This window comes from Vicugna pacos, chromosome 25, assembly GCF_048564905.1.
Source record: "Vicugna pacos chromosome 25, VicPac4, whole genome shotgun sequence".
Taxonomy (NCBI): Eukaryota; Metazoa; Chordata; class Mammalia; order Artiodactyla; family Camelidae; genus Vicugna; species Vicugna pacos.
The window spans coordinates 34,125,919-34,148,875 of record NC_133011.1 but is presented as its reverse complement, the minus strand read 5'-3'; the positions used below and the strand labels follow the sequence as shown (position 1 = coordinate 34,148,875).

The 22,957-nt window shown below is 38.7% G+C and overlaps 1 long non-coding RNA gene across 1 annotated transcript in view; it reads left to right on the top strand.

Annotated features, from left to right (window-relative positions):
- Positions 1-48: 48 nt before the first annotated feature.
- The window catches only part of LOC140689322 (uncharacterized), a 30,714-nt gene continuing 7,805 nt past the window's right edge, over positions 49-22,957 (top strand). The window contains exon 1 of the long non-coding RNA XR_012064241.1: positions 49-108. This is a non-coding gene — a long non-coding RNA (uncharacterized lncRNA). The remainder of the gene's footprint in view (positions 109-22,957) is intronic.

The following is a 22,957-nucleotide window of genomic DNA, read 5'->3' as shown; positions in this document are numbered from 1 at the left end:
CGGGGCGCGCGCCGGCCGGAGCGGGCGCGGGAGGGTGGGGGCCGCGGCGGGCGGCCTCCTCAGCGACCCCCGACCCCCTGGCCCGGCCCGTCGGTGAGAGCCCGCCAGGTGAGTGCGGTGGTGGGGAGAGGGTGTCAGGAGCAGCCAGGGCACCCGGCGAGCTCAGCCCCCTGGCTGACCCCTTCCGGGGGCGCTGACAGGCGCGCGGGACCCGGCCTCTGGGGGGCGTCGCGGGGTCAGCCTGTCGGGGGGCATTTTTTGGCGTCCCTGCCCCTCAGAGTCGACCCCCAGTGTGGTGGGGGGCTCGGGACCCGGGGGGGTGCTGCCGCCGGGCAGGAGTTGGCCGGACGACCTGGGCGTCGGACCGGCAACGGGAGGCAGGTGGGCCCCTCTCTGGGGCTTGGTAAAGTGCGGGGAGGGGGCGAGGGGCCGGGCCAGGTGCGCGCGGGGGGCCCGCAGGAGGCTCTCTGGAAGTGTTTGTTGGGCAGTTGGGAGAAACTCTGCCCAGGGGACCAGGTGCCTTGCTGTTGCCCGGGCCAGTGAAAGTGGCGGATTTTACAGCAAAACGGGGCAATTCTGGCTGGACCGGACGAAAGGAGGAGAGACCGGGAGGACCCGCCTGGTGGGGACCAGAGATGAACAAATCTGCCCGTGGGTAGCACTAGGGCATGATGTGTGGACGTTGCCATGCCAATGTTAGATGTTTGTTGCTTTTGGTTATTTTAGGACCAAATGATTAAAAAAAAAGTTACTTGGGAGAGAGGGAACTGCTTGAATGATCATGCGTTCTTCCCTGTGAATGCAGGAAATGGGTTAATCTTTACACTACCACCCCAACTGAATCTATGCCCAGTGGACTTTAAAAATAATAAATACAAAACTCTAAAGCCCGGAATCTAGGGAATGTTTGTCTGCTGAGTTTCAGGTGGCAGGCTCCTGGTTCTGTGAGAAGCAGGGCACCGAAGTACTTGATATGCTCAAGCAGTCTTCTTTTTGCAGTAAGCTTTGGAGCCCATCAAAGTGAGTTTAGTTATAACTGCCAGGGTTAAGTAATCACATTGACTCAGTGCCACCTACCAATCAGGAGCTTCCCGGAAAGTAACTTGGAAGACGGCTGTCAGCCTAGAACGCTGCTGATTGTGAATAACCAGTGCTTCTGCTGATTTTTCCCCCCTCTTTAATTTCTCACTGTTATAATGCATGCAACATATTTATCAAACGTTAGAATTAATTTATCCATAGTTGAACTTCATTTCGCCAAGTCACTTTTAAGGTACCAGGTGCTAGCTCTGACTTACTAGTCTTTTTTCATATTTGAAAATTGGAAATTTCAAATATAGTCATTTCAAATGATAAGGATTTTTTGAGTATAAGTCTAGCTTAAACAGATTATACCAAGTGGGTAATGTGTTTTAAAGTTTAAATCTCATCCAAGAAAACTTCCCGTTTGTGAAAGGTGCCGGGTTGTGACAGCTGAGGTCTTGTCTGAAAGAGTCTTTGATAAAAAGAGAGAACAAACACTAGGACACCTGGTGAACTTCATGTTACCTGCCAGGCTCAGCATATACAAATTTACCACTTGCCTAAGCCTTTCTGAAAAGTGGGTGCTTCTTCAGTTGTTAACGGATCTTTGGTTATTTTCAAAAAGTTTTGTCAACAGAGAACTCCTCACTTTGAAAGTGAGTCATTGTAGCATGTAGCCAGGGTACCAGAGGTTTTCAGTACAAGATGTAAGGGAGAATTACTCAGTTTGGCGTCTTGCTAATTCTTTCTGTGCAGCAGTTTTTACCTGGTTCTGTGCTCTGACGGCCCTTTTACATTTTGCTCCTATGGCAGTTACTGGCATGTGTCTATATATAATCCTGTAATGGGGTACTTGAATGTTACAACCTAAAACATCATTTCTTGTACTATAGAAATGCATTGTTTGTTTTTATTGTTTTTTCCTTCTCTCTTTTTAAAGGGAACTGTAGAACTGGGCAAATCAGCACTTACTCAGCGTATCCCCCTGCTGTATGTCTCGTTGACCTTGGTGCCATCATGGAGGTCATGTGTTCATGGAGATAAACAGTCTGAACAGTTTCCTCCAGCTGATAAAGGCTCATGGGAAAGTGATTTGAAATATGCATCTCTTGATTTTTTTTTTAACAAAATCATTTTTATTGGGCATTTATTGTGATCTTTGCCAAGAATAATTCATTGACCTGTTTTTGGAAGCACATGCATTTCTATTCTACATTTTTAAGAAAGCACTTAATTTTTTTTCCCAACTTTTCTAGTATTGTATATTTTACTGCAGATGAACAGCTGGTTTTTCCGGTGATGCTTTTAAAACTTGAGAAGTGGAAGGACAGTGATGTTGGCATGAATTTGGCTTGTGAAAGTAGTTGTGCTCTACTTCAAGAAATTTGATATTTACAAGTATAAGCTTACAAAACAAGTAGTGGTTGGTTATGTTATATGAGAATTCTGTATTTTACAAAAAGTATTCACTGAAAGTATTTTCAAATAATCCCTTTTATATACTTCTCAAATATAATTTGATATGTAAGAAGTCAGCTGTCATATGACAAGTTAGGAACAGATTTTTGGCATAATAAGATTTATCAGTGTGTTCCTTGAGTTCTCTCTTTCCCCAAAGTGTTTGGGGGTAGAGTTAATATTTATGGGTTTCCTAAATTCAAAGTTGTGCCACTTATCTGCTACCTGTTAGTGTTTTAACTCAATGGAAAAATTGCCATCTGATTTGTGCTGTACCATTTACAGGGTTCATTGAAACCTAATTAAAATGCCAATTATGGTCAGGTTTGTCTGGATCCCCATCCAGGGTAGTTACTAAGGTATCAAAAGCAGCTTGTTGTAAGATGCTCTCACTAGGACAGAGGTCCTGCAGTGTAGGCCAGCAAGTGGTTATACCCAGACTTCAGCAAAATCAGAATAAATGGATTTGGTGTAAAGTCCACATGCAGTGAAAACCATTACCTTGAATTCTTCTGTAGGTGCAAATTATTCTTCATAATTGAAGGCTTGATTTTCCTAAGCTGTAATTCTATTTGGGTCACTTGTGAAAAATCTGTTTTGAGAAAAGAGTAACTGCATATTCTTTAAACTTACAAGGGAGATTTCTTCTCTTCTTGTTAGTGCAGTTGGGTTTATTCGGCATCACAGGAGATACTGAATGAAGGACTTGGGAAGTTTTCATTCTGATTTTGCTCTGATGATGTGAAAAAAAAAGAATTTGAGTTAGTATGAGTAGAACTTGCTTATGGCTTAGCTCAAACTTTATGTTGGGATAAGGGGGAAGGGAGGAATTGGGCACAAACTTAAGAATAAGTGATCAGATGTACTTTGCGTTATGCTGTTTATGCCTGGCTTTGTAAGGATGACACCCCTTCTCCCCACTTTTAAGGAAGGGATTTAAAGGAGAAAAACTAAGTGTGCACGTATTTGAGTGTTCAGAGTATCTTTTGAGGACTTTAATAGTTTTTTTGTTTTGTTCTCGTGCGTTAGAGAGAAAGCAAGAAAATATTTTCCTGCTTTATGTGGGTTGAGTGCCCAACTTTGGGATAATAGGCAGTTTTAGTCCTCTTAGCATAATTGAATATTATAAAAATTGAGGGAACAGCTTGAATGATGCCATTGATTTTTTTTAGTATAGGCTCTTACTCTATTGAACAAATGAGTAAAAATGAAGATTGAAGTTATGATATTAAAAGAAATGTTTTCAGTTTTCTTTTTTCTTTAATCTCAAGGAACTGTCTCAAAGGATTGCTAATTTAGAGCATAGTGAGGTGAAAAAAGTTCATTACTTGAATTTATCATTATTAAGGGCACATAATTTTAAAAAATTTAAATATATACAAAAAAAGTAGACTACTGCATTTAAAAAATACTCGTGCCAAGATCTGTGAGAATAAAGGAAATGATTAGAAATTTTAATTGGAACTTAAGGCTGATTTATGTTCTCAATTCATTGTTTAACTCAATGACACTTTTAAAATGTCATTTAATTTTTCTTTTCTGTAAAATGCAATCAGTAGTGCAACATACTTTATGTAAAGTTGGGTTTTTAAATAATGTTTGCTAGACTTCTTAAGCATAAAATATTATGAAATAGTTTCAGTATGTTTAAGTCCACTATATAGGATTTTGAAAAGTTTTTAGACCTTGTAATCTGCAGAAATTTGGGCAAGAAATTTAGAAATAAGAAAGGCTGAGTTCAGAATTTTAGTCATAGATGATCCTGTAGGTTGCATTTTCCTCATTCTCCTTAAAGGGTTTTCTTTCACTGTTACATGTTTATATTTTGCAGACTCTAGTCATGCTGGTTTTTAATGTTGGATCATCTTATCTATAGCATCAGACTTCGTTTGTAAAAACTGCCCTCTTTATTTTCTCCCAGCTATTTAAGCTGGAAGATTGTTTGAATTTCAGTTATTGAATGTGGTTTAAACGGAAGTTATTCTAAATAGAAAGGTTATTGCAGTTTTCATAAACCAGGAAAAAAATATAAATTTATCTTAAGATAATTTATGAACTTTTTTGTATTACTGCAGAGCAGTTAAACACTGTATAATTTAATATTTCTAATTAGCGTTCTAAGTTAACTATTTGATATATTGTTAAAAAATCAATGTAGCAGCTATACAGTCTTTTAAAAAAATATCTATTTGTGGAATATTTTTCAAAAACCTTGCCCTTAAGTGGGAAAGAGATGGAAATTTTACTCTGAAACCTTCTAATTGAATATTTAGCTAAATGTATTACAGTTAAATTTTTGATATTGGGTATCATTTTGATTGTTCGTTACATATGAGGATTTTTTTTGTATGTTTTTGTAGGATTACATTTAAATACGTATATATAAAAAGCTTTCGTTTTAAAAAAAGTCATTTTTTTCTTAATGATTATTTGGGAATCCTCGGACTTATATCTGAAGGAAATATAAATGAGTAATTTATTAAGCTATTTCTCTAAAATGCACTAATTTAGTTGGAGCATGTGATAAAGTTTGTTTTACTGTAATGAAGAGAGTTATCTATCCCATGCAAATTTATAGCAGAATACTTGGCTGTTTTGCAAATTTAGGGAGTGTAGTGTGTGCCCAGAAATGATCCATTGAATGCTAAGTGTTGGACTGAGTTTACAATATCATATGGAGAGGTTATTTTCCTTATAAGGACATTTATATTGTTTTTGTTTAAGGATGATTTCTTAAACATGCCTGTAATGAATATATTGTACATGTTGGTCAAATGATATATTGAAGAATTTAATTTATATCCTGTGCCTCTGTCCCCTCTTCCTCTTTTTAATAATTGTCCCTAGTGGACCTTGAGCCACATACTATGCGAGAACTTTTCATGCATGACAGAGTGGCCCAGGATGATTGTTGGTTTCTTCCCAGTGTCTTATTTGATAAAGTGAGATGGTTCTTTAACTTTTAATATGTGTTAAACACTCTTTTCAGCATTGTTTTTAGTCAGTCTTTTCATAAACGGGGTGATAGTTTAAAATTCTTGAGACTACTGAAGTGCGTTTTATTCCCCACAACAGGGAAAGGTTAGGGTAGAAAGGAGGATTGTAGGGATTAGATTAAATCGTATAAGGTGAATGTAATTGTTTTGATATAAAGCATGTTAATTTAATCATTATATACCTTTTCGTAGAATCGTTATCTTGCTTTTTTATTAGCACTTCTCACTGTGAAGATTAGAGAGTAGTGATTTGCCAGGAGAGATAAATGCATATCTTTAATCAGTTTCACATGTTATTGCTGGGAACATATTAGTGGGCTATGAGGAAGATAAACAGTTTCACACTGATGATCGTTTTCACAGAACTCATTTAGAGCTCCAAATTTTGTAAGGTGAGAGGAGGTTCTCAAGTGATGGGGAAGCATTTTCAGATATGAAGTCATTGTTAAGAAAACAAGTATACCAATCTTTAAAAAATTACATTTTACCAATTATAATCATATATCCTATATTTTCCAACACTACCAGTTTTGAATATTCTGTGGCCATAAACATACTAGTATTTGTCCAACCATAAATCCTGACTTTTAGGTTAGAAAATGTAGTCTCCTTAATTATAGTTTAACTCATAAGTGAAAAAGCTGATAATCTTTTATCTTCTTTTTTCTTTTCTTTTTTTTTTAATTATATTGCTTTTATCTTTTTTCCTTTTTTGGGGGGGTAATTAAGTTTGTTAATTTTTTTAAGAGCAAAACTGGGGATTGAACCCCGGACCTCGTGCATGCTAAGCATGTACTCTGCCACTGAGCTACACCCTCCCACCATCTTCCCTTTTCTATATTACAACTTTTGTCATTAATTTTGAAGGCCTAGTACTATTTGCTTAGTTCTTTGTATGCCTAGTTCTAGAACTATGAGAATGAATCCCGGCACCTGAGAAGTTAGGATCAGGTTAAGAGAGGCATGAAGTAAATAACACAATTGTGTGGCTATACTAATTCTTTCTAAAAGCAGTGGTTTTGAAACTATATTCTGTATTCTGGAGGAATTGAAGCACATTCATTCCAGTTTCAGGCAGTGCAGTTTTTCTTTGATCAGTTTTAAGTGTGGAAGTTTGCCCAAGATTTCATGAGAGCAGGATCCTATTGTTTAAAACAAAAAGTGTGATAACCACTATTGTTAGCATATTTGATCGTATCGGTGTCCTGCTTAAATCCTTGCTATGCTTGAGTCTTTTTTATTATGACTTCTAAGGCTTTTTAAATCTAGCTCCAGCCTCATCCTTCATCTCTTATCACTGTTTCCCTAGCTTTCCATATAGACCTCACGTTCTAGTCCTACTCAGATTGCCTGACATTCCCTCAGAGGAAAGTGTTCTTTTACATCTCTGTGCCTTTGCCCATGGGACTGCCGTCATTCTTGTCATGCTTGGGGAACTCTGTTCCCCTGGAACCTTGGTCACAGCTTCATAAAAGCATTTATTTCATTGTTTTGTAACCATGCCCTCCCTTGAGAGCAGAAACTATCTAATTTATCTTCGTATCCATACTACTTGGTGTTCATTAAGTATTCAAATGTCTGTTGAATAATTGCACTTAGAACTTGAGAAGTAGACGAATTACTTTAATGCACACTCATGTGAATAAAACATCACAGATCCAGTCTATGCAAAGTACTTTTAGTGACATATTGTCAGGCACTATGCTAATTACACAAGAGACACCCTGCACTTATCAGGAAGTATAATAAAGCTGAAAGGTATATTATATGGAAAGTTAGATTAGGTGTTAGTGGTTTAAATGAAGTAACCTATTGGATTCCCTCATCTAATCCCAAAAGTTAGTTGTGGAACCATTTTAGTAATAATTCTATACAGTCTTGACTGCCTGTGAAAAAATGTCTTCATATGTGATTAATGCCAATAGACTCAAAAAGACAGACAGACCTTCAGATGCCAAAGTATATAACACAGAGCTGCCTACCTACCTGAGGTTAAAGAGTGAGCCCTGGAGCTGTCATGCCTAAATTCCAGTCCCTTTCCTGCCTATCAATAGCTGTGTGATCTTGTGCAAGTTACTTAACCATTCTGTGCCTCCTTTTTCTTATCTGTAAAATGAGGATATTGATAATACTGTCTTACATGGCTGTGTTGAAGGGTAAACATGAGTTAACTTCTGTTGAGCAATTAGAAGAATGCCCAACGCACAGAAAACACTTAATACATGTTAGCTGTAACTAATTTCTAGTGATTTTTTCATTTAAACAGTTTTTTATTGTACATCATTTACATCTAAGAATACTTGCTTTAATACATGAGTATCTAATTTAAAAGAAAATTAAAACTTGTAGTTAGTTACTATATCTTTAAACCAGCAACTGTTTTATCTCCTTACTGACTCATTCTCCCATCTCCCAGTGGAATATGGACTGTTTCTGTCAGTTGGATTGACATGGGAGATTTGAAACTATGTTCTCCTGATTTCTGCAGCAGGGCATTGTGTTCCCATGACCTGTGCGATTCTTGATAGTGCCCACAAAAGAGGAGGGAGAGAAATAACAAGAATAGGAATCCAGTGGCACGTTCCCAGACAAGCCTTAACGTGTCCCAAGTAAGTGCTGAGCTTTCAGACTTCTTGGTAGAAGATGGGTGTTGAGCTTTTTTTCTTTACACTTTCCTTTACTTTTTCGGCTCAGAAGAGGTTTTTTAAAAATCTGAATTTACATTTATTCCAGAAAGGCACATACAAATTTACTTTAATAAGTCAGTGAACTTTTTTTTTAAGCTCATTTTCTACACAGGTACCTGCAGTGAGGAAAGTAAGTAGGGCATTGTCAGCTTGTGTCAGTACTGTGAAAATCCTGTGTGCCATGAAGTCCTGCTCAGTGTGCCCGTTTAGGACGCCAACAAAAATTTAAGGGAAGAAGAAATTTGTATTCCAAGATACTTTGTAAAGAGTGGGTATTCACTTATAACAAATGTGTAATATCCAGTGTATTCTTACAGTCTACTTTGACTTTCTCATGTAACAATGAAAATGTAATGAAAAGCTCATTAGATTACTTTTTAAAAATATTTCATTAAAGGAAGGAATTTAGAAAACAGTTTTGACTGTTTACTATGCTGTGAGTGGTATGAAGATGAGGGCCAGGATATAAAGATACATCAGACATTTATCTTTTACTAGTTATTATCTGTTAGAGACCAGAGTATACAGAGAGTACTTGGGAATTGAAAGCTGGGAATGAGACTGGAAAAGTTCTGGATTTTGAATAGAATAAGGAAACAAGATATTAATGAGGGACCACTTAAACGCCAGTGGCATACTGCGTAATAGTCTTTCATGGGAAGTTTGAATGCCTGTACAAGTTGATCCATAACACTGGTATTGTCTTGTAACTAGGACACAAGTTTAATTTCGCAAGTTTTTGCTTAAGTGCCACTGTAAGAACTTTTAAAAATCTTTTGCACCTCCCTGAAAATTACAGGAGTTAGGTCATAGAGGGAAAACCAGCTTCTAGAATGAATACAATTTTGATTAAGCCTGTTTCCTCTGTACAGGCCTAGACACTGTGTCTATGTTTAATGTTATCTAGTCTTGAAATTTCATTTCCCTTCAACAGCATGCCTTTCTGTGCTTGTTAAGCCAAACGACTTCTTGTTTTACTTCTGACCTCAGTTCTTATTCTTTGTTGTTGTTATTAATAGTATTCATAATATTATTTAATCAGAAGAGACAAATACAAATACTGTTTGGATGTTTTCAAATGCCTCAAAAATGTTTGGTTACATAGAGGAGTTAGATTTGTACAACTCACACCCCATTTGGTCTCCTTAATAGCGTCTCTTACCATGTTGTCATCCACCCTTCCTTGTTTTCATTGTTAAAAATAACTCTCATTGAGCTGGATCTATTTCCCCTTTTAAAACTTTCACTTACTGGTCCTTGGCAGTCTAAGGCCAGGTATATGAAACTTACTCGTACACATAGTCACTCTTAAAGTATTTGAAAATGACTATTAAATCCTACTTGAGTCTTCTTTTTGCCACACTAAGGGAAAAAAAGCCCTAATTCTCAAACCATATGCACATGACGTGGTTTACAGACCTTTCTCCGTGCATGTTGCTATACTTATGACAAAGTCTGTTTGTCAGTATACCTCTTAAAATACGGTGGCCAAAACTGACTGACTGCCTCAGATGTGGACTGCCCATGCTGAGTACAATGAAGCTGTTATCTGGATACTGTACCTCTATTAATGCAGCCTGAAATTTGCGTTACATTTTTTGGCAGCACATTACCCTTTGATCAGATTTTAGCTTATGGTCAACTAAAACATTGTCTCTTTTTCATGTGAACTGCTTTGAGTCTAATCTTTCTCATTCTTTACTTGCTAGTTGATGCTTTGAAAATAAATGCAGGGTATTATGTATTGCATTACTATAAAAGTTTAAATGAATTTATCTTTATCAAATTTCATCCCATTTGACTATCTGGAGATACTATATTTATATAAAAGAGCACAGTTTTCATGGCATTTTCTCAGATATTTGTTTTTAATCTTTACAACAGCCGTCCCAGAAGCAGAAGAGAAAAATTACTTTCCACAAAGTCTGGAATTGGCAGACGGGGCACTTTGTTGCAGGTTTTTTGATTCCAGATCCCATGCTCATCTTATCAGTGTTCACTGAGTAAGCATCTAGCATGTCCTTTAGTGTGTGGCCAGCACCGTGTGGTCCTGGTGCATCAGTAAGCAAGACAGATGACAGTCTCTGCCCTGGGTATTTATGTCCTGGCACATGAATAATTACTGCCAGTTCCTGAGCTCTTTCTGTTAGGAACGCACTGCAGTAGATTGTATTATTGTCCACAATATATGTTGCCTCTCTACCAGGATCCTCTCTGCAGGAAGATTGTGTATCCTACTCTACAGATTTGGACACTTGGCTTTCCTGCATCAATAAAATGTTAGAGGAGGTGACATGTCCCATGTTTGAGCAGATGTTTTAAATTCCATCTTGTGGTTCTGCCGATGACTGTTTTATTTGTGTCATGGAACCAGCATGCCTTAGCTGGGGCTGGTCCCAGAACGGATCCTTCACACTGGGTCCCAGAATGATGGAGCAGAGCTGAAGCAAATCCACAGTTGACACTCAATGTAAGTAAGAAATAAACCTTTATGTTGTAGGCACCATGATTTTGGAGCCATTTGTTACCATAGCATAATATAGCCCAAACAGAGTGATACTGACATTATTCAAGGTGCTCTATGAAGATAAATAAGACTGGTTTTGTCCTCAAGGAGTGTGCATCTTGGTGGATGCATTAAATTTCCATCAGTTATTGGTAGTTGGGGAAGAGGAGAGTATATGTATGAAAAGGTCCTTGCATTCTGAGCCTGTGGTCCTCCCTGTCACAACTTCTTATCATCCAAAATTTGATTGGCATGTTTTCTATGTACTCTTGTTCAAATTGCCTTTTTTAAATCAAATATTTAAGAGGATGGGCTTCTACAAAGTAGCTATTAGAAACTTCGTGCATAAGTTTTATTAAGTAGCATTCACTAGGTAACCTAACAGTCTGCCTACTTGAACTGTTCCTCCAACATAGCCAGAAAAATATCATGTAATCCTAGGTCCTGTGTGAATTTTATTGTCAGTATTCAGATTTTCCATTGCCACAGTGTATGTGCACCTTGCTTTGCATGGGGTTTTTAGAGTCAAAGCCTAGGCTGGGATTCAACAAGGAATTTTCTGTAGGGTAATAAAATTCCTGAGAAGCTAAGAAATGCATGGCCAGGATTCAGGGGAGCTCTTGAAATCTTTGAAATGATTATATGTAAAATTTTCTGTAAATATAAATTGTTCTGAGCTGTAGCTTTCATCAAATTATCAAAGAGAATCATGACTCCCCTGGGAGGTTACAGACCCTGCGTGGAGTAAGAATAGAAGTAGAATGAGGACCTGGAGAGTACCAGTGTTTAAGGGACAGGTGGAACGAGAACCCAGAAAGAAATCCAAGAAGGAATAATTAGAAAGAGTTGAGGACCAGGAGCAGATACAATGTTGTAGAAGCCAGTTCCTTATTAATTAGATTTTTAAGAATACTAGAATTTTACATGGATTCAGTATCCATTCTCATGACACTTCTTCATGATTCCTTGGAAATTAACCCAATTTTCAGATACGTTTAATGTTTTAGGATGTGATTTTTTCTTAATCTATAAATATGAATTTAAAGCAATTCCTTCTTCTGTTGCTGTCTCCTTCCTATCTTGGGCTTCATTTTTTCCCCTCTCTTAATCCTTATTTACCCTTCCCAGATTAAAGGTCATTCTTCTTGTTTAAAAAGGCTGAATCAAGATACTAGAGAAACAGTTCTTTAGGTTATCTGCTAACAATTGATCCCAAGTAAGGAGATGACCTTTGTTGTTCTTTTTGTTGAGAAGGCACTTTTTAAGTTTTAAAAATTTTCCTTAACACTTCTGACAAGTGTCTACCTTTTTTTTTAAACAACTGTATTGAGATATAATTGCTACAGAGTAAACTGCACATATCAAAGGTGTATAATCTGGTAAGCTTTGACATATGTGTATACCCATGAAACCATCTCTGTCAAGATACTGGGCTTATCTGTCACCCCCAAAAGTTTCTAGTCCCTTTTGGTGATCCCCCCCTCCCTTTATTACCCAGGCAACCACTATTTATTCTTTTACTTTACATTAGTCAGCATGTCTTCGAATACAGTATGTATTCTTTTTTCGGTTTAGCTTCTTTCACTCAGCATGATTATTTTGAGATTTACCCATGTTGTAATGTGTATAAGTAGTTTGTTCCTTTTTATGGCTAAGTAGTATTCCATTGCATGGATATACTGTAATTTGTTTATCCATTCACCTCTTGATAGGGGTTTTTTCTTTTTACAAATAAAGCTGCTGTGAAAATCCATGTACACGTTTTTGTATGGACATATGCCCTCATTTCTCTTGGGTAAATACCTAGGAGTGGAGTGACTGAATCATATGGTAGGGATGGGTGTGTATGAGAGAGAGAGAGACTGAGAGAAAAAGAAAGATTTATTCTGAGAAATCAGCTCACATGATTGTGGGGGCTGGCAGGTGCACAGCAGGCTGGATCAGGCAAGAAGACAGTTGCTGTTGGAGTCCTGAGACTGATGTCTGTAGGGCAGGCCAGCGCTGTTGGAGTCCTGAGACTAATGTCTGTAGGGCAGGCCAGCAGGCTGGAAACTCAGACAGGATTTCTGTTCCTGTCTTGAGGCAGAATTCCTTCTCCAGGAAACCTCAGGCTTTTGCTCTGAAGGTCTTCAACTGATTGGATGTGGCCCATCCACACTGTGGCAAGTAATCTCCTTTACATGACATCAACTGATTATAAATGTTAATCACATCAATGAATTACTTTCACAGCAATATCTAGACTAGTGTTTAACCAAGCAACTGGGCACAAAACCTACCTAAGTTGATACATAAATTTAACCACCACAATCCCTAAATATTTCATATTTTTAATGCTATTATAAATGATATATATTGTTTTAAGTTCAATTTCTGATTATTGCTAGTTCACTTAGTTTGTTGTTGTTTCTGAACTGTGGCCACCTTTTTCACTGTTCTTAAACAGATGAGTGGCAGTCTTTTCATTCTAGTGTAGGATTACCTGCCATCTTTTTAGACATAGCTTTTAAAAATGGGAATTGTTTTAGACACTTCATAATGTCATTACTTCTCACTTCTCCTGTTTATTGGGATCATCTAACAGGAATGGCGATTTCACTTTAATACTGTCTTACCTCATTTGAGTCATCTTTTTTTTTTATCATAGGGTTATAACAGTTCTTAAATATCTTAGAGATTAAAGATGTAGGTGGATTTAGAGACTAGAACCTAGATCATTTCAGAGCTGAGGTGCTGATACCCAAAAAGGAAGCAAAATTTGGGAGAAAAGATTCAAGTTCATATTTTAGGCATCACCTTTATGCCGTCCTTTTCCTTTGATCAACTTTTGTGAGCCTCAGTTCCTCGTCTGTAAAATGGAGTAGTAACTTCCATTTCACAGAGCCATCCTGAAGTTAAGTGAGATGCTTTGTGTAGAGACCTGGAATAGTGCTTTTAACCATAGTTCCCATTACTATTATTTTATTCAAAAAATGTTTGCATTTTTAAATTATTTTTAGAAGAAGTTTGTCAGATTCTCCCAAAAAAGCCTACAGACATTGTTCCAAGCTCTAGAATTAGCAGAGTAAAAAAAATAGGCAAGGCTCCTGCTCGCATAAAGCTTCTGTCCTGGCAGGTTATGACAGGAGAGGCAGGCAGTAAACAAGTAAAGGAATAAGCAAAGTCCATAAGAACTGTGAAGAAAATCAAAGAGGGAGCTGTGATAAAGTGGGGAGCCCCCTTCGGAGTGGGTAGGTAGGGAAGACCTCTTTGAGGAGGTGATGTTTGAATGGGGACCCCAGAAGGATATGAAGGGGCCGGGCATGTGAAGATCTGTGTGAAATGGTCTGGCAGAGAGAAGAGAAAGTGCAAAGCCTCTGAAGTGGGAAAGACTTGGCAGAGTGGAGGCATTGAGAGAAGCCGGAATGTTGGGGGAGAAGGGTGGGAATGTCAGAGAGTGCCACAGGAAGGAGACGGGATTCTACTCCAACTGCAGAGGGAAGCCGCTGTTGGGGGGCTTTAAGAAAGAAAGTGACCTGGTCATAAGATGGCATTGTTGCTGTGGGCCTTTGGAAACCTGAGCCCAGCTCTGAGACATCAGCAAGCTACATGCTTCGGTGTGACTTGGATTTCTGGTTGCCCAAGAAACATTTAACTACTTATTTTCCCTGATCCAAAATCCTAGTCAGACTCTGTCAAAGCCAGGTCTGTGTTATCTAAAGCTAGTACTATCTTGTATCTTTTAAACTTTACTAAGACTTGTTGTGCATTTGTATGTATCTTCGAAAATAGCGTTTGGTGGATTTTTTTTCCTTTTATCGTTACCTGTGACAGTTGACTAGCATAGCAGTAAAGGCACAACTTTGGTTTCAGATATGAGCATAATTATTGACCACATGGAAGCATTCAGTAATTATTAACAGATCTTTTTTATTAGAATGTGATTCCATCATAGAACCATGAAATTACTGAGGTGAATGGATCTTGAGAATTTGTTGGTCTTCATTTCTTCCTTTTCTAGAAGAGGCAGCTCAGATCCAGGGGTTAAGTGGTTCACATTACATAAACATAAATAAAGCCTGGTGTTTATTATCCTCCCAGTTGCAGGATGAGAGAGATTGAGGCAAAATATGGAAGCAAGAAAAAGACAGTGACATCAGTTTGCTTTATATTTGTTGCCTTCTTTTTTGCTCATTTATTTTTCAACTGTGCTATTTTTACACTTATCCCTGGACTGAGGATATCGGAATGAATCAGACAAGTCCCTCCCGTAGTGTGGAAACGGACAAGTAAACAAAGTTTCCATACAAGTTAAATGCCACAGTAAAGGCAAGCTGAGCCTGTTACAGTGGGAGTGTCTTTTAAGTTCAGACTCTGTTTACCTGCAGAGTTGGATGTGCTTAGCCCCGTATTTTAGTGCTCTAGACGTTTGGCCTTCCTTGTGCTTTCTTGCCTCTCAGCCATAGCCCTGGGCTAGATGTAAATAAATGCAAAGGTCAGGGTATATCTGATCAGTCCGTATCTGACCAGAAAGACTTCTCTTGACAGCCCTCTCTGCTCCTGGTGCTTGAGAGCCCTGAGGCCTCAGTATGGACCCACTGCCAGTGATAAGCCACCAGTGACAGCATGTCTTATTTTAATAATAGAAACCCATTTAGAGACTAATTTAAGAATAGTTGAACTTGATGTAGTCCTCCTCTCAAGTGGTGCAGATTTTATTAATTTTTAATTTTGAAAATCCTTAGGAAACAGAAACAATGATTTTTTTTTGGTTTATTTAGGCTCATTTGCCTTTTTACTGTATTTTGTTTTGGAGGAGTGGCCATTCCTAAGAAAACTAGCACATGAAGTTCATTCTGATGTTACAACATGTCTTTGATCTTAAAATAAGGCACCCAAAATGCATTTCAAGAATAGGCAGATAAAGTAGCACTGCTATAATTATGGAGAAACAGTAGTTTCCTTTTAAGCCTTTCTCTTTCAAGAACTTATAATTTTCTAAATAACCCAAACATTATCCCTTGGGCAGGTATGTTCTATTCTTGCTCTGATTCTGTGTTGTAAAGTTTGATTTAAAAGGGAAGATACTAACTTTTTGTCTGCCACACAAAAAATGTTTATATATGTATTTATTTTTCTTGTAAAACTCAGTATCATACCCCTGAGCTTGCCTTTTTGAAGAGTAATATCAACATTTTTTATGTACAAGGAGAATCTTTTCCACTGTGTGTGTGTGTCTGTGTGTATGTGTATGTATGTATGTGTAAAATCAAAACCTGTAAATATGGCATACATTGTTGAGGATATTAGATAATAAATTCCTGATGACTAGATCTGCACAGAGTGTCAGATGACAAGCAGTTTTGACAGTCTCATGTAGGTGATCTGACATTCTCCATCTTTTGGGTCATAATGGGGATAAAATGATCCATTTCCATTATCCATCTCCTGGGCCTTATGAGAGAAGGGAACTAAAATTTTAGAAGTATAAACTGAGAAAATTGGACTCAAGTTAGCAGCCTAAAAAATGATAAAACCAAATTGTGTATGAATAACTTTCCCCCTTTATTTTGTGCAAATTGAAGAACTGAGCTCTAGGGGTATTTTCAATGAAAGGTGAATAAGCTATCCGTAGTGAATGATTTTAGCTTGTATGGAAAAATCTCCAGCTATACTAAATATAAAACTGTCAGCTCTCTGAAGGTCTCTGCAATAATTACTCACCCTTCTCAGTTGACAGCGACAGCGTGGAGCACAGGTGAGAGCAGTCTGGAGCCCGGCTGCGCGGTTCAGAGCCCAGCCCACATCTGCGGTGCTGCTCTGGGCAGGCTGCTGTCTATCTCACACTCCTCGTTTACAAAGAGAGGGTAAGACTAGCACCTCCCTAACAGGGCTGCTGTGAGGATTAAATGACTTAATATACGTGAAGCACTTAGAACACTAGATAAGTGTTAACTATTTTTAATATTGATGCATATCTATAATACATTTTAAGTGGCTGGTTTTATTGGTGAAGTTTTCATTGAGAGTTTGGCATTTGAACTGGGCCTTGAAGGATAAATAGGATTTCTAAAAATGAAATATAAAGAACTGAAAATGGAGAAAGCTGTGTCAAAAAAGTTGCACAGAGGAGGTAAAGAATCTTTTTCCCCCTCTTTTCTCCTTCCATTTATTGCCTGCTGGCTTTGTGCCTGCCACAGAGCTCAGCATTGATGAATGTTACGTAATCTTATTCAGTCCTCACGATAACACCCCAAGATAGGCATTTTAAAGTCTCATTTTACAGATGGGAAAGTAGCCATAGAAAAGTAAAGTCACTTTCCCAGTTGCCAAGTTAAATGCTTGACCTAGTTCTGACTGTAAAGCTCAGGTTCTTAATTATTACCTAGTACTTTGTTCCTAAGAGTAGACCATCGCAAAGTGATTCCAAAAAATATTTAACAGGTGACTGCTGTGTGGTTGGAGTTCTAAAGAGTAATAGAGTTATGATATCAGGGATTCATGTGATCCCTCTGTCACAGTGAGAGACTCTGGGTCTTGTGTATGCCGACATTTCCAAAGATTGAAGAGAAACATGCATGCCAGCGCTTGCTGAATGCACTGTTGTTCCCCATCATCCGAGCAGCATGGAAGTACTTTTTTTCAAACTGGGAATGGCAGCACTTGGTTGTTGAAGTTTTTTATTGTTTTTCTTATTAGAAGTTACACAGTTTCCCCAGTGGCATCCTGATTGACCCTTTGGGCTTCAGTGCTTTTCACACACTTCTGTTGCCTAGAATTGACTGCTGTTTGAGTACCCTTTCCAGTTCCCTACATCAAAGGAGTGTCTACAGTTCTGCTTCACAGTTGTCAGCATTTATGGTTTCATGTGCCAGAGGTCTGTTTGGAATGAGGGACATTGTAATTCTATTGCTGTGTAATCCTTCTGTCCTCTAACTGCTTTGTCACACTGCCTTTTTTGTCTCAAATATCTCCCTGGCCTTGACTTGAATTTTAAGTTGTTCTGTCTTCGAGTTCTACTTCCTTCCATTAATTAGCTGATGGCTGTTTTTCCCTCTCTTTATTTTTAATGCCTTTTCTTCACTGTCTAAAACTCCTCTTTCCAGAAGATGCAGCCAACAACTCAGGTGTTAGTCTTTGAAAAACTGGAATCGGACTAAAAAGAACTAGAATCTTGGTAACTAGGATCTTTCCCTAGAATTTATACCTTTCTCTCTTCTTTTAGGGAAAAAAAAGGAAAAGAACATTATATGGAAGCAAAAAAAATACCAGAGATTTAGCCAAAAATTTAAAAATCAAAAGCAAAAACATTCAGGATTTATTAACAAACCATTACACCTGCTATGTTGACTGTATGAAGATTTGAAACTATGAAGATTTTTACCTTTAAATCTCACGTCGGTACCTTTTCTGTCTTTCTCTTCGTCACCCAGCATTGTGAGTCAGGCCTCAGTGATCTGTCTGGACGGTTGCTGCGGTCTTACAGCTCGTTGCTTATCCTTCCCACCTCCCCCTTTCAGATCATCATCTGTATCAGCAGCAATCTGATCTTTCTTAAACGGGGATCTGATCCTGTGTCTTAAAAATCTTTGGCTCTTCATTGCTGTAGTATTATCTAAATCCCGAACATGCTTCATTCAACCTTGTAGCCTCCTTTAGGTGGTAGGCTCCATGAGAACAGGCATCTTATTCACCACTCCCCCCGCACCTAGATCAGTGCCTGAAACAGCTCTTCATTCCATAAATACTCTAGGCCTGGGCTTCCAGGAAACAGATCCTAGATTTGCCTCTAATAGATTACAGGTTTGCAGATGGGTGCCGTCCACCTTTGGGGTGGCCAAATGGAGCCTGGCTCGTCCAGGACTCCACGGAGAGTAACTGCGTCTGAGGTTTCTGCATGATGGCTGGTGATGTGCTGAGCACAGGCAGGAAGATGCTCTGCAGCTTGCACGCCTGCTTCAGCAGACACCTCAGTGCGCAGCTGCCCACCAGGGTGAGGCCCACCGGGCTGCTGGGGAGTTTGTGCTCCTCGTGCCTGAGGGGCCGGCACAGCCAAAGGTGTGCCACTCAGAAGTGGAGGTGGGACCCGGGAGGCCAGTGGGGGGCTCTCTGCTCCAGGTAGAAGGGCCCTATAAAGAAGGCCGTTGGATACGTGTGGTACTTTTGTGGCTGAAGCTCCCATTTAGTGGCATTCAGGTTAGCTACAGTCTGACCAATCCGTGAACTGTGAAAAATATAATTAAAACCAAGTTTATCTTGTATAACTTTAGATTTTAAAGCTTTTCTTAACATAAGAGTGAAGTGAAAACAAAGAGTAGTGTTTCTAATATTAATGTCCTTATATCATTACTGTTGGATGGGCCCAGTTAGCCTGTTTGGTGTGAAAGAGGGCAGTGTTGACAGTGCTTTGGGGATTTCTCCCAGGTCAGTTAATGCCCCATCATCAGAGGGCATTCTGAAGAACTCTGTCGTGTTCACCAGACCATGATCCTCATGGTTGTCCGGACTTTCAGATGAAGATGCTTACTTTCAGGAGGAAGATTTTCAAGAAAGTGTGGGTACAAACCTGTAAACACCATAAACATTTATATAGCACTGTATGTTTCAAATATGCTTTTATACTTGCATACTTTTATTTATTTAAACTTCACAACCACTCTATGAGGGATACTTTTAATTTCATGTTACAGAGTTTTCTTATTTTACAGATTGGGAACTGATTGTGTGTAGTTGAGTAAATGAAAGTCACAGCCAATATGTATCAGTGGAAGTGCAAGGGTTTGTTTACACAGATGTGACTTCAAGGAAACAACGTAAACAGACTTTATGGAAGATAAGTTAGTAGGAGAGTTGTTTATACCTCTTGCCTTTAGAAAAGGATTGTGTTTCTGTTTTTTTTTTTAACTGAAGTATGGTCAGTTTACAATATTGTGTCAATTTCTGGTGCACAGCAGAATGTTTCAGTCATACATACACATACATATATTCCTTTTCATGTTCTTTTTCATTATAGGTTACTACAGGATACTAAATACAGTTCCCTGTGCTATAAAGAAGAAACTTGTATATCTATTTTATATATAGTAGTTAGTATCTGCAAATCTCAAATTCTCAATTTATCCCTTCCCACCTCCTTCCTCCCAGGTATAAAGAATTCTGTTTCTCATGTATAGCAATAAGTAGATTTCTTACTAGAAAAGCTTGAAAATGGTATTTAATACTGAGTAGATAAAAGTGGATAATTTCTGAAGTTTAAAACATTTGAAATTAGAAAGTGCATAGTGAGAAACATGACATCCATTTGAGGTCTCCTGTTAGAGATACATGTAATACATACACGTGTGCATATATGTTCTCTGTCACTCAGGTTCACAATTAGGGTTTCTTAGATCGTTATTTGCTGAAATCTCCTTTTGCCTCTATATTGAGGCCAAAGTTGGCAATTTTCCTCGAGATGTGGATTTTGAAAATGACGTACACTTGTTGCAGTGTGAGTTGCATTATCATGATGCATATCTGTGGTGCTACCCTTCAGGGTTATGGGGAATTTTCAGTGTTGTAGTTTGGCTTATGGTGTATATGAATCATGGAAAGCACTCTGGGGCTATACGACTTAACCAGTTTTGTTTGGGGTGGAGTTCATGGTGTTTACTTAAGTCTATAAAGCAGAGTTTGGAGCCTCACACAACCTGTGGGCTAAAGAGACTCTGCCTTTCAGTTTCCTGAATGCTGTGGGACCACAGACCTGCCCATTTTATCCTGATTTCAGTGGTCTTAACACTCAGAGTCAACTCTGTGTCTCACTGGTGACTGATTTTACCCCACTTATGACGCAGGGCTGTCAGTGGGCAGTATTTTAAGAATCTAAAAAGATTCTTAAAAATCTAAAAATCTGGCTATCATTCAGCTCTATCAATAGGTTTTGATTATGGTCAGAGAATTTTATTTTTAAAAAATACAAATTTCTGATTGCCCTGTAGTTTAATAAAAAGTATTAAATCGTTTGTCTGAAGTACTGCCCTACCCCACTTCCCGTCCAGGTTTGAAGCATTCCTGTGCAATCTTTTTTTTTTTTTTTGGTTAAGTACATAACAGATCAGTGCTTATATATAAATATATCGTACCCATATCATATCATGGAAAGCTACACTTTCTTTGTTCAGAACAGTAATGGAGCAAATGCATAATTATACCGAAATGGTAAACTAAACTATCTATTAACACTTCCTGGGGTTTTAATGTAACCTCTCTCCACCCAAAAGGCAGCAGGCATTTAGTCCATAATACCACTGCTCCATTTTAAGTGAATAGTGTTTTCAGCTTTGATCTGTAATGACGATTAGGGTGACCAGTCAGTTCTTGTTTTAAAACAAGGACTGTCCTGGTTTTAAAACTGAAAGTCCCTTTCAGTCTCAGACAAACCCTAACGCAGGGCTACGCTGTCAGTGGGCTTCTGGCATGTTACTGGCACTATGGGACGGCTAGATCAGTGGTTATAAGAATTTAGTGTACATCGGCATCACCTGGAAGGCTTGTAAAACACTGATTTCTGGGTCTCATTTCCCCCTACTTCCTGATCCAGTAGGTTTGGGGCAGGAGACTGAGAATTACTTTTCTAACAGTTTTGTAGGAAGTGCTGCTGCTGCTAGTTTGGGGACCACACTTTGAGGACCACTGGCTTAGGTCAAGCCGTGTGTGGTGTGAGTGTATGATGATCTGTTCAGACTTGCAGAGAAAAGGAGCTGTCTCTGCCTCACAGGCCTCAGCACCAACTACCGCCAAGGGTCTTTGTGTGTCTGAGCGGAGGCTGTGCCGCCCAGAAACACCTGAGCCTGTTAGAGGTGACGGAAGTGGGGAGGAGGTTAACAAAAATCAAATTGAAACAAGTCGTTTATTTTATACACAGACACATATACACACACATTTTTTAAAAATAAAATAAGGTAAACTTTCATTTGATAATCAACTTGAACCTCACATAAAGTATCTGAAGTGGGTAGTTACTTTCAGGGGACACGTATTCATTGTCATAGCAGCACTGACTTAAGCTGGGTGTGGTAGGGATGGTGGTGCCCACCTTGCTCTGCTTCTCGGAGTCATCACTACGAAAAGCCGTCTGAAAGGTGTGGACACACCATGCAGACGTAATCAGTGATGATTAGCCTGTACTTTACAGCTGGGCAGCACTTCTCAGCGCTTTCATCTTCATCATCTCATTGATTATTTTCAGGTATTCTGAGAATCCAGGTGAGTAGGTGGGGCTGCTTCATTATGTAATAATTATTATATCATAATTATTCCTTGTGACTTTTGTCACAGCCTCACACTTCAGTTTGCCGGGCTTATGTGTCCTCAGAGGAGTCGCCTTGTAGATTTCTAAGTAGTGGCTCATGGTCCTTTAGGGCTGAGCTGTGTCAAATCTCCAGTTTGTGCCTTCCTCATCTATAAAGTGGAATTAACACCTGCTATACTGCTAATCTTAGAACTAGTTATAAGGCTAAGTTGAGAAGTTACATGAAGACATGTTGAAGTCTTTATTACAAACGGCAGTTATAATGAGTAAATTGTAAATAAGCCTCAAAAGAACAGGAAGCTTGTAGTTTCCATCTTTCTGTCCTAAGCACCTCACTACTTTATAAATTTTTCAAATGGAATGAGTTTATTAATTTAGATATAATTTTCTTTTCCCTTTTTTTGGATCTCTGCTTGTTTTAACATGGAGTATATGGAAGATGATAAGTATTATTGAATATGTTGAAAACAACAATAGAATATCTTCAGGGGTGTCCGTTTGTTTTCTTTTAATGTGGACGTTTTCTGCTCGTACTTCCTTTTTTTACTGGTCTGTGAATTCTTGCCTTTTGCCAACTTTTTCTCCCAGTCACCACCTTGTTTCCCTTAAGACTTGGCATAGCCCCCCTGCTACTGCTCCTTCCAGCTTCCCTGCCTGCTTCAAAGTTCAGGGTCAGAATTGTGGCATACCGTTTGTAAGTGACTCCCCAGGCACCACTGAATTTCAGCAAATTAATAGGTTTCTCTCAGAAGATGCAAAATCTAGGCCAGCTGAGAATTTTACTTTATTTGGGTTTTTCCCCCAGCATGTTTATCTTATTAAGTTACAAAATGATATTTCTTGTTAGCTGTTGTCTTATTCTTATGTATTCTAATAAAATTTCCTAAACCCAGTAACACTTCCTTATAATAATACAATTGTCCCTTGGTATCTGAGGGGGATTTGTTCCAGGACCCGCTCCAGACATCAAAATCCTCAGGTGTTCAGGTCTCATAGTCAGTATCTGTGGTTCTGC